Source organism: Rattus norvegicus, chromosome 4 (genome assembly GCF_036323735.1).
Source record: "Rattus norvegicus strain BN/NHsdMcwi chromosome 4, GRCr8, whole genome shotgun sequence".
In the NCBI taxonomy this organism is placed as follows: domain Eukaryota; kingdom Metazoa; phylum Chordata; class Mammalia; order Rodentia; family Muridae; genus Rattus; species Rattus norvegicus.
The window spans coordinates 33,568,202-33,578,347 of NC_086022.1; positions in this window are offsets into that span (position 1 = coordinate 33,568,202).

A 10,146-nucleotide genomic window follows, 5' to 3' on the forward strand; every position below is an offset into this window, starting at 1 on the left:
TATGAAGCAGAAAATTCAATATTTTCCTTTCCTTCTGGCCCTTACATCTTATCAAATCCAAAATTCTCCTGTTTCTCCTACCTGCTTTGTTATAGATATGTGGTGGCTTCTCTCCCTGACCTCCCCCCGGCCCCCAACTCATGTTTAACTTGCCTTTTAGGCTTTGATGGCCATAAGGATTTTATGTTTTTTTTCTCATTCCCAGGAAAGAATCTATCTTCCATTATTCATCCGAAGAAAACATAAAAATACAAATCTCATCTTTCAGACCTTTTTAGAATGTTTGTTTCCGGGACACACATACACAGACATCTCAAAGGCTTCCAAAAGACAAAACAAAACAAACAAATAAAAATTAACCTTCAGTCCCACCAAATCCCCTGCCTATTAAACTCCCCCCTGCTCTTCTTCCTCACCTTAGAGTTTACACCCTCCAGCCAAACCAGAGTAATTTATAAAGCAACCACTAATAAATAATTAAGCAATTTTTATCATAATCAACTCCTGACATGCCTCAGGGGTGAATTTTCCCATGTGTTCATGAGCTCTGTGCCATGCATTAGTATTTAAAAATTAGCTGCTTTCGTTAGAGACAGTGAGTAAGCCTCTCAGGGAAGGCAGAGCAGGCCACGCAGCCAGCTGTCCCTTGGCTCATCTGTATAGAAGTCTTCATGCCGCTCAGCCCCATCTTCGTATCTCTGAATACATATTAGTGTGGCCCGCTAGTCAAGCCAAGCAGGGTGCAGCTGCACAGAGAGCTGTAGGTTTTCCTTTATTAAAAAATGATTGAAGCCGTGTCATTCTTTGTCTAGTATCATCTTTCACGTCCCTGGCAACACTTTTAACGTGCCGGATATTTGAAAGCTTTTTATCAGAAAACCCTGGCTCCCTCAAGTCAAAGGCATCATTTAATTCAGTTCTGGAGTTGCTGGAGAAAAAATTAATTCTTTGTTTCTATTAATTTTACCATTATATTTGTGTCATGAATGGACTATTTAACAGCTCATGTAATCAATAAAATTACTGCTAGAGCACCGGGGTGTGTTAATAAGAGACGCTCATATATGAGCTTGTTTCCTTTTTGTTTCTTTTCTCAACCTTTTCCCTTACAAGCCAGCAACTGTCATCTCGTGATGAAAAAAACAATGGCTCCTTGAACATAATGTTCATTCCTCATCGGAGACTCACATATCTTGACAAGTACTGATACTCAAAGCACTCCATCACCTCCCACCACTCTTGCATGTATGAAGAGGTTCCCAGTACCTATTGGTTACTGTGCTAAATGCCACTAAAAAAGATGTTCAAATGTCTGGAGCATTCTACAAAGGAGATGAACTGACCATCAACTTAAAGATAGTAAACGACACTTTCCAACATTTTCCTTTGTAGAGAAAGTAGACAAGTGTTATTCAGATGCTATTGGCTAGTACTATGTTTTCACAGCTTAACTAAGATAGAACTAACACAGTAGACTGCAGGTATTTCATCGTGAAACATCCATGAATGTTATTGCTTTGAAACAGAAAGTTAGAAATGAGCAAAGAAAACTTCTCTATGCTCACACTACAGAATTCACAATTAAAATCTTTGAACATGCCCTTCCAATCTTTAAAACTATATATACACATAAAGTAGATGAGGGATTCTTTCTTTATCAAAATGTAAGTCAACTGTGTATACTGTGGTGTATTTTTCAGATATTTTACTAGTGTCATGGAAAATTTTCATGTCATTAGATATCACCAAAAAGATGATTATTAATATAAATCTCATACATTTTTTTGTTCAATAGCAAAACAATTACAAAATGAACAATGGAGAAAATAACCATTAAGGAAACATTTATATCATAGCAACTTTCTACAATGTGGAAGATATTTTTCACAACCTTTAGTGCAAGGAACTATTTAAGACCTTGGCCACATTGATAGAGTGTGTGAGTGTGTGTGAGAGCATGTGTATGTGTGTGTTTGTGTGTGTGTGAGTGTGTGAGTGTGTTTGTGTGTGTGTGTGTGTGTGTGTGTGTGTGTGTGTGTGTGTGTGTGTGTAGTCATACACCCTAGTTTGGCTGTGAGGAAAGATAAGTTTTTCAAATGCTGGCAGGCCTTTAGCAGAGATGTGTTTTTTGTCTCAGTCTCTGAGCCTGCAGAGTAGTTTCTTATTTATTTCGTGGGGGAGGTTCACACAAAGTTTTCTTTTATACTTTCCTTGGCATTTTTGCTTTGCTTACACGCATTTGTGTATACATTTCTACTTGTCACATCTGGAAAGTGTTTGGGATGTGAGGTAAGCAAGTATTCTTGCGCCCAGACCGACATGGGGTCTCTATCACATCATTAATTCTCATGCGTGCGTTCGAATTTTGATTTGTGCCAGCGGAGTGACGAAAACCGCGGCTCAACTCGTTGAACTTTCTTCCTTTCCTACCTGTCTCTTTTAATGTGGCTATGATTTAAAGTGGTGGGCTTTTTTTTCTTACACGTCATAAAGCATCATTATTAAAGGCTTACATTTTGATTTCTGTACACACATGCAGCTCTGTTCCTGGTAAGGTAGTGCAAACTTTCCACAGTGGTCATACACAAAAAACCAAGGGCCGAAAGGAAGCAATAACCGCTTTCATCTTAGAATTCAGTAGCAAACAATGCGAAAACACTGCGGCCCTTTTGATTCTGCAACTACTTTTCACTTTCTAGCAGCGTTGTAGAGGTTCCAGGAGATGCAAATGCAACTCTTCAAAGAGTTTCCCAAGAGTAACTGTTTTCTTTCTCTAGTCAAGACAGTAACTGTGAAATTCCTTATTCTTCCAGTAGAGTTTGAAACCAGTCTTTGAAAGGATTTCAACATGCAAATCCACACCCCGAAAACAGAAGGCCCCCATTACCCAACCCCAGTGACGCACAAAACAGAAATGCTCTTCTTTCACCAGTGGGTGGCAACCTCCACATACACAGCTTCATCCTGTCAATGGAACCCCTTCGTGAAAAGAAGAAATTGACTTCCAGTGGCTGACACCCTAGCTCCAGCCATAGTCATTGCCCTTTGGTTGCAATAAAAAAAACAAAAAGGTCAGACCTGAAGAACTAATCACAACCAGAATCACTCTGCAACACGCAACAAAATTACTCCCATTAAATGTGGTTCTAGACAATGAGCCATCTCTTTTTGGTTGTGAGTCTAGCCTTTAGTGGCTAAGCCATCTATAAACACACACACACACACACACACACAACTGAAAAGAACTCTGTGTCTGGGTGTGTATGCACACGCACGCGTGCCTGTGCGTGCGTGTGTGTGTGTGTGTGTGTGTGTGTGTGTGTGTGTGTGTGCAATGCAATATCAATTAATGAGAAAGGGAAGCCATGAATTTGAAAGACAGAAAGGAAGGAGAAAGTATGTGGGATGGTTGAAAGAGAGGAAAGAGAAAGAAGAAATGCTGTACGTATATTATGGGGCTGGGGAGGACAGAGACAGAGAGAGAGTCTATGCACCTTACATGCTCCTGAGCTCACCCTTACACATTTTCAGATAGGCTTGAAAAGAAAGTTCACAAGAAATCACCTGTCATTTTAACTGTTGCTTAAAGGCACAATGAAGGTGAAGAGGGAGATCACTGTGGTGAGCGAAGCTCACATTTGAATTGTGGGGGAAACGTGCGAGGCCCTTAGGTCGCCAGCCTTGTCGTCCACGGCAGTGAGTAAGGAGAGCTTACAGGAACAGAAGTTATTCCCTGGGCATGACTTGAGACAGACTGTAAGTCAGCATTTTCCAAAGACTGTGTGAGACAGCACTTTCCATACATCTCTGCAGCAAAAGCAAAGATCAAATTAAACTAATTGTCTCTATTTTTTTTTAAGAGCACAAGTCTTGTAGTACCAAACACCAGTTCATGAGAAGATAGCAATGTGGGACGCTTTCGGTGACAACTGGATCTATGTATTTATACGCTCGGTCTATACTGTATACAAATACAGTAGACACGGGGTATTAGCTGGTGGGTAGATGAACCATCCCATTTCTTGCTCTGGTCATTTGAAATGAACTAAATGGCTATTGTTCGACCAATCTAAAACCTCGGAGTCAAGGGCCAAGATGGACTTTATCCTCAAATCTTCCATGTAGTGCTGGGCTCTGTGTTCATTCCACACAGGTAGTCAGGGCTCTGTGGCTGGCCCTGCGGTTGAGCCGTCTACTGGTCTCTCTGATTTCTATTGAGGCTAAAAGAACAGAAGGACAACAAAGAAATTAATAGAGCTATTGGCCAAATGGTAGGCATACCTTCAAGCTGAATTGAGGCAATGTTAAAAAAAAAAAAAAAAAAACCTCCTTAGGCAAAGAACAATGGCAAAGGTGATAAAATTGAAGAAAAAAATTAAAAATAAATTGTAAAAGTTCAGCCTGCAGGTCTCTGATGCTCGACATCACACAGAAATCTAAAGGCTCAAAGAAGGACTTTGTTCACACAGCATCCAGTGGGGCTCTAGAGTGACGATGCTTTTATCCCTACGGTTTTGCTCATTTCACAGCGTATCTAAACCCTCCCGTTAGAACCATGTTCTTCTGCCGGCCTCTTGTCAACAGTGCAGTTATAAGAAGGGAAAGTTCCCAAGCACAAGACCCTGGTTCGGTCCTCAGCTCCGGGGGGGAAAAAAAAAAGGGAAAGTTCCAGGGTGATATCCGACATCCAAACAAAGGATTTCCATAAGTTGAATATTTTTCATGTATAGAACACCTAGGCAGGAGTGAAGCTACACGCCTTTAATCCCAGCACTTGGAAGACAAAGGCAGGCAGAACTTCATGTGTGAAGCCAGCCTAGTCCATATAGTGGGCAGATCATTCAGGGCTATGCAGAGAGAGATTGTCTCAAAAAACATTATAAAACACTTAATTCTTTGAGCTTTTTAAATATTGACCTGGAACTTAAGTAAATATTGGTTAGAAATCGATTTAGTTGCAAACTGCGCTAACACTGTCAGTCCAGTCTTTCAAGCGCTGTTTAAGTCACATTCAGCAGTCGGAGGCGTAAAGATTGCCTGGGTACACAGTGATGAAGGCAGCATCACGTAACTGAGCGTCAGTATGAGCTTTCCACATGCCAAGAGCTTTAGTAGTTTAGAGTCGAGGACTTTGGTGCTTGTAGCCAGCAGAAGGGCTTAACAGCTAACTTTCACAGTGTTCACTTGGTGCCAGACCTGGCCCGCGCCCTCCAATGCATGAGCCAATCCTGTCCTTACAGCCACCCGGTGAGCTAGACACTATTATTATCCCTGCTTTACACATGAGGAAACTGAGGCTTAGAAATGGTAAGAAAGCCAATTCAAAAGAACACTGCGAGTTACTGGGGATGTGTGGGTCGTGAACTCAGACAGTGTAACTCCAGAACTCCACAGTTTTGAATCTCGGCTATGCGTGCGCTGGGCACAGCTGTGCGCCCCATCCATCTCAGTCATGCCGGAGAAATCAGAGGTGTCTCATTTAGCTTGGTTCATGTGGCTGCTTTCTGATCTACAGGGACTGGCATTTCCCAGCTTCCTTTTTATGTGAAACCAGGCAAACTGGCCTAAATGAAACAGTCTGAAGGTTTGTCACATCTGAGTCCACTGCAATCATGAATCTGGAGCTCATGGTGACAGGTTAGGGCTCTGTGAAAATGAGCAGTGGAAATGTCAAAACAACCCACAATGGAAGATTTTTTTTGAGGGAGGGTGATATTACGATACATTTCTTAATTCAGGGATCGTAATACATATCACTCAAAGCCGTTTGCATCTGTCTCATTTAAACAACAGGCAAAACAGAAAGCAGTAGGTGCAGAAGACAGTGTGGTACCAGGCTGGTCACAGCAGGGTCCTGGGAGATAATTCCTTAAGATTTTTTTTCTTAAATTGGAACTTAAATTTTGAATTCTAAGCACACAAGGTTAGAGTGAGAAGGATCCCAGAGTGGAAAGTCCTACAGAGCACCAGAAGGAAAAATAAACCCACAGGGAAAAGATGCACCCAGGTTAGCTGAGATCTTTATGTCAACCAAAGGTCTTAGACATGTTAAAATAATGCTCACAATCTCAAAAAAGAAAGGTCTCTGAGTAATGCAAAAGGAATTTCAGCAATGGAGACAAAAATACATGGTCCTGGTATATTGCTCACAACGGAGAAAATAGAACAAGATTTGTCCACAAACATGGGACAGGCTCCAATTACGATAATGAAAAGTGAGCAGAAGTGCCGTGAAAAAGTGAGTTTATGTCCCTCGGTAAACAAACTTAAACATTTCTTTAGACAGTGCTATATTTAAGGGGCCAAATTCTGCCTCAAAGAGAACCAGCTGGCCACGAAATACGATCTCCCAGTTGGATGAAGGATAAACAAAGTTGAGTCCTTCGTGCAGAACATGCAAGGAAGACAGAAAGCATTTTGGCCTGGAATTTGTCCTGAGCAGGTGTCAGCAGCCTTCCAGCGGCTGCCAAGTCTCTATTTATCCTTCCTAGCAGGAGAGGGAGAAGAAGGAGGCTGATATCCTTAGGTCACCCGCACACATGTGCCCGGAAGTAGATGTACTTTGAGGCAGCTAGGTTACATCTATAAGCAGAAATGTGGCAAAGAAATATCCCCAGATGGTTTATACTGCTCTCCAGAAAACAAGAATCTAGAACTTTCCCTCCAGAAACTTCTTCGACACATCCAAGATACTGCCCTGTGGGCTGATTAACACCTTTAGGAACACAGTGTAAATACCTTTAAGCCAGACTATACCTTTCCTTTATTTTGGCCAAAGTCAGAGAAAGCTGACTCCCAGAGAGCACACCAGCCTCCTTAGGATAACATGCTCCAGCAGCAAGCATTTCAGTGCTGCCTGTCTGTGCTGGAGCTAAGGAGGAGGGGTGCTGGGCCAAGGCAGTGAGCACTGTTTGGTCCAGATAGCCGGCAGCTGCTTGTACCTTGTACTTATTCAATTATTCTATTTTTATTTGTGCTAAGACCCCTCAAGGAAAGGTGTCACAAGTCCCTGCGAAGGCTAGATTGTTACACTACAATCCTATTTTGCATAACTTTGTCACTGGGGCAAGACGGGTAAAACAAGAGTAATTTAGATCTGATTAAAAAAATAAATAAAAGTCCAGAAAACAATCTTTTCTATGTAGGAGTTATAGGAAAACCATGACCTTTGACTTATGTAGCTACAATTTTGCTGGTTGTCATAATAATTTAAAACACTTGGCTACCCTTGTATCGATTAAAGAAACAATTATGTGTTCTATTTTACCCCAAGTATTTCTCTCTTCTTTCTTTTTTCTTTTTTTTTTCTTTTTCTTTCTTTCTTTCTTTTGGTTCCTGCTTGACCCTTAAAAAAATCTTATAGAAATAAACAGAAAAAACTAAGGATGGAAAACTAGAATGTTACAAGAAAAAAATCTTTCTAATTTGATTATTTTTGTAACAAAACAGACACTTTCAAATTTTACAGCTACAAGATAACACCATTCCCCCCAAAAGCATGCTCTCTGTGTCTTCAGGAGCCAGCCATGTCTGAGACATTTTACTGTTCTTGGTTCCCACCATCTGTCTTCTTTTTATGAACTGAATCTCGTAAGCTTCCATGAGCCCTATCTCTCCTCCTCTGCCCCAATCTAATCTCTGTCTTGTGTGGCACCTCATTCTGTCCCTAACACCATGAGTCAGGGTCAAGAACCACACAGCCCAAGTTTGTTCCCATGATTTGAGTGAAACTTCAGGAAAGGAACATTTTCTCCACTTTCCTCTGGATTTGAACCTGAGAAGAGTCATTTCTAGGTCTAGCCTGAGACTGGTGCCAATCCAGAGAAAGCAGCCAGGAAAAGAAGTGACCCAATTTGATAGCTTCAGGACCTATTCTGACTATTTCTTTGTCAGCAAATTAGATGCCCAACAGCGCCGTACTTCCTTGCTGCTAAAAGCATTCCTTTCCTGGTCTGTGCCCAAAACTCTTTGAAGATTAAATCATGATGTAGCTGGCACTGCCTGGACATAAATGTATCCAAGTAAAGAAAGAACCTTGCCATTAGGTTGTCACCCTGCCACTTGCCTTGCATCCCACAGTATGTGGCTGCACAGGGACTTAAATGTAGAGTTCAGATTCTCACCCAAGAGGCTTTCAAATGGGTGGCACCATGTAGATGCAATAAGATTAAATGTTTTTATTTCGGTAGAATCAATGTACCGTGATCACATCAAAAGCCAGTGTTCTAGGAAGTATGCATTTCACAGTGTCGTATATGACTGTGGGTGAGAAGGATTTGGAATCAGATATCAAATAAGATGAGTTAAACATAAATGTGTTGAAGTCACAGGCAGAAAATGTCATTGCTTTTTAAAGTCATTAGCACATAGGCACTAGGTTTCATGTATACATCCTGGTTCTAAGATTCAGACTAAACATATGTCTTCCTCCATACCAAATAAGAGACAGAAACCAGGTCAGGGAGGGGAGCCAAGAGAAGAAACTTTATAGATATGAAGCTGTGAAACTGGGAGGTATCCCTAAAAGAAAGATTGGCAGCCATTGCAATTAGTCAAGACTGTAGCTGTAAACATAGTGTGGAGAGTCATCATAATTGAAAGTCATTACAAGCAGGAAATCTCTGGGACCATTTTATCTGGAGTATGTCACAGTCATGGCTACTATGTTAAAGAGTGAGCCCAGGCACTCTGAAAGACGATACTGCTCACGTTTCAGCTATGCCCAATTGTGTACGAACTGCATTTGACTCCCCATGGAGTCAAATCAGATCCGGGCATGAGACAGCCACAGCCCACCCAAATGCAGGGGAATTCTGTCATAGAGATAAATGTCCAAAGTAGATTTTGGGAGCCATGGCAGCAACATGGAAGCTGGTCAATAAACTCAGTCCACCAACCGCCTCACCAGGATGAACTCACACTCATGAAGTGAGTTGGTAGACAGGATCTCAAAGTATATTGGCTGCAATGGGGAAAAACAAAGCAAAGAATTTAACCAAGTACAGAAACAAATAAGGACAAGAGGGGACACAAGTGATCGGCTAAACATCTCAGACATCCAAACTATGCTCGCTCTGATACAGTTTATCAGGAGACTGAGCAACATTAAATCTACTTCAGGGTGAGCACTTCAATGGGGAACGCCATGCTGGTGAACCCTTGCAGAACTTGAACCGGTTAATGCAGCATAAACTACTGAAAAACTTGAGACCACTGTAAGAATTCTGATACCCAACTCAAAGGATTTCTGTAAACGGAAAGACAGAATTGAATATCTATGTCCCAAAAAAAAAAACTAGCCACAAAGAGTTTTTAAAACAGAAATCCGTGCAGTTCCTTAAGCCAGATGATACGCTCACTAGCAAAAATGTCCAACCTAAAGTATAACTGTATAATTCTAAGCATGGAGACGATGTTTCTATTGCTTCTCTTCCTTTTACTTTAGTTTCTTTAGAGGTGGCACGATGACAAGGACACAGGAGGCAGGAGAGAACTTGGGACAACAGATTGTGGAGCTATGGGATCAGCGATGGACGTAAGAGGGGTTTCAAGTAGACTTGGTAGCAGAGAAGGGAGGAACCGTGGAGGAGGGCTGCAGCTAGTGACCAAAAAGAAGACCACAGTAGTGATGAGATCAAGAGCAGAGGTAAGTGTGTGAACCATGAGCACCGGATTTCCCCAGCTATGAAGGGGAAAGACAACGTCGAAAGGAAACGGAGAGGGCTGGAGCGATGGCTCAGCGGTTAAGAGCACTGCCTGCTCTTCCAGGGGTCCTGAGTTCAATTCCCAGCAACCACATGGTGGCTCACAACCATCTGTGATGGGATCTGATGCCCTCTTCTGGTGTGTCGGAAGTCAGCGACTGTGTACTCCCATACATGGAATAAATAAATTAAAAAAAAAAGTTTAAAAAAAAAAGGAAATGGAGAAAAGGCTCTGAATTGCCACATTACAGTCAGGCATGTAAATGTGTTTGTATGTATGCAAATGAATACATAGGTATACATACGTGCATTTATAAAAACCTGTGTTTCCTAGTTTCACCCACTGAGACAATCTAGAAAGAGTCAACTCTAATAGCCTGATTGGCGTTTCAAACATTCTTCTTCTATTGAGAAGAAACAAAAACATTGGAAGAAATAGATG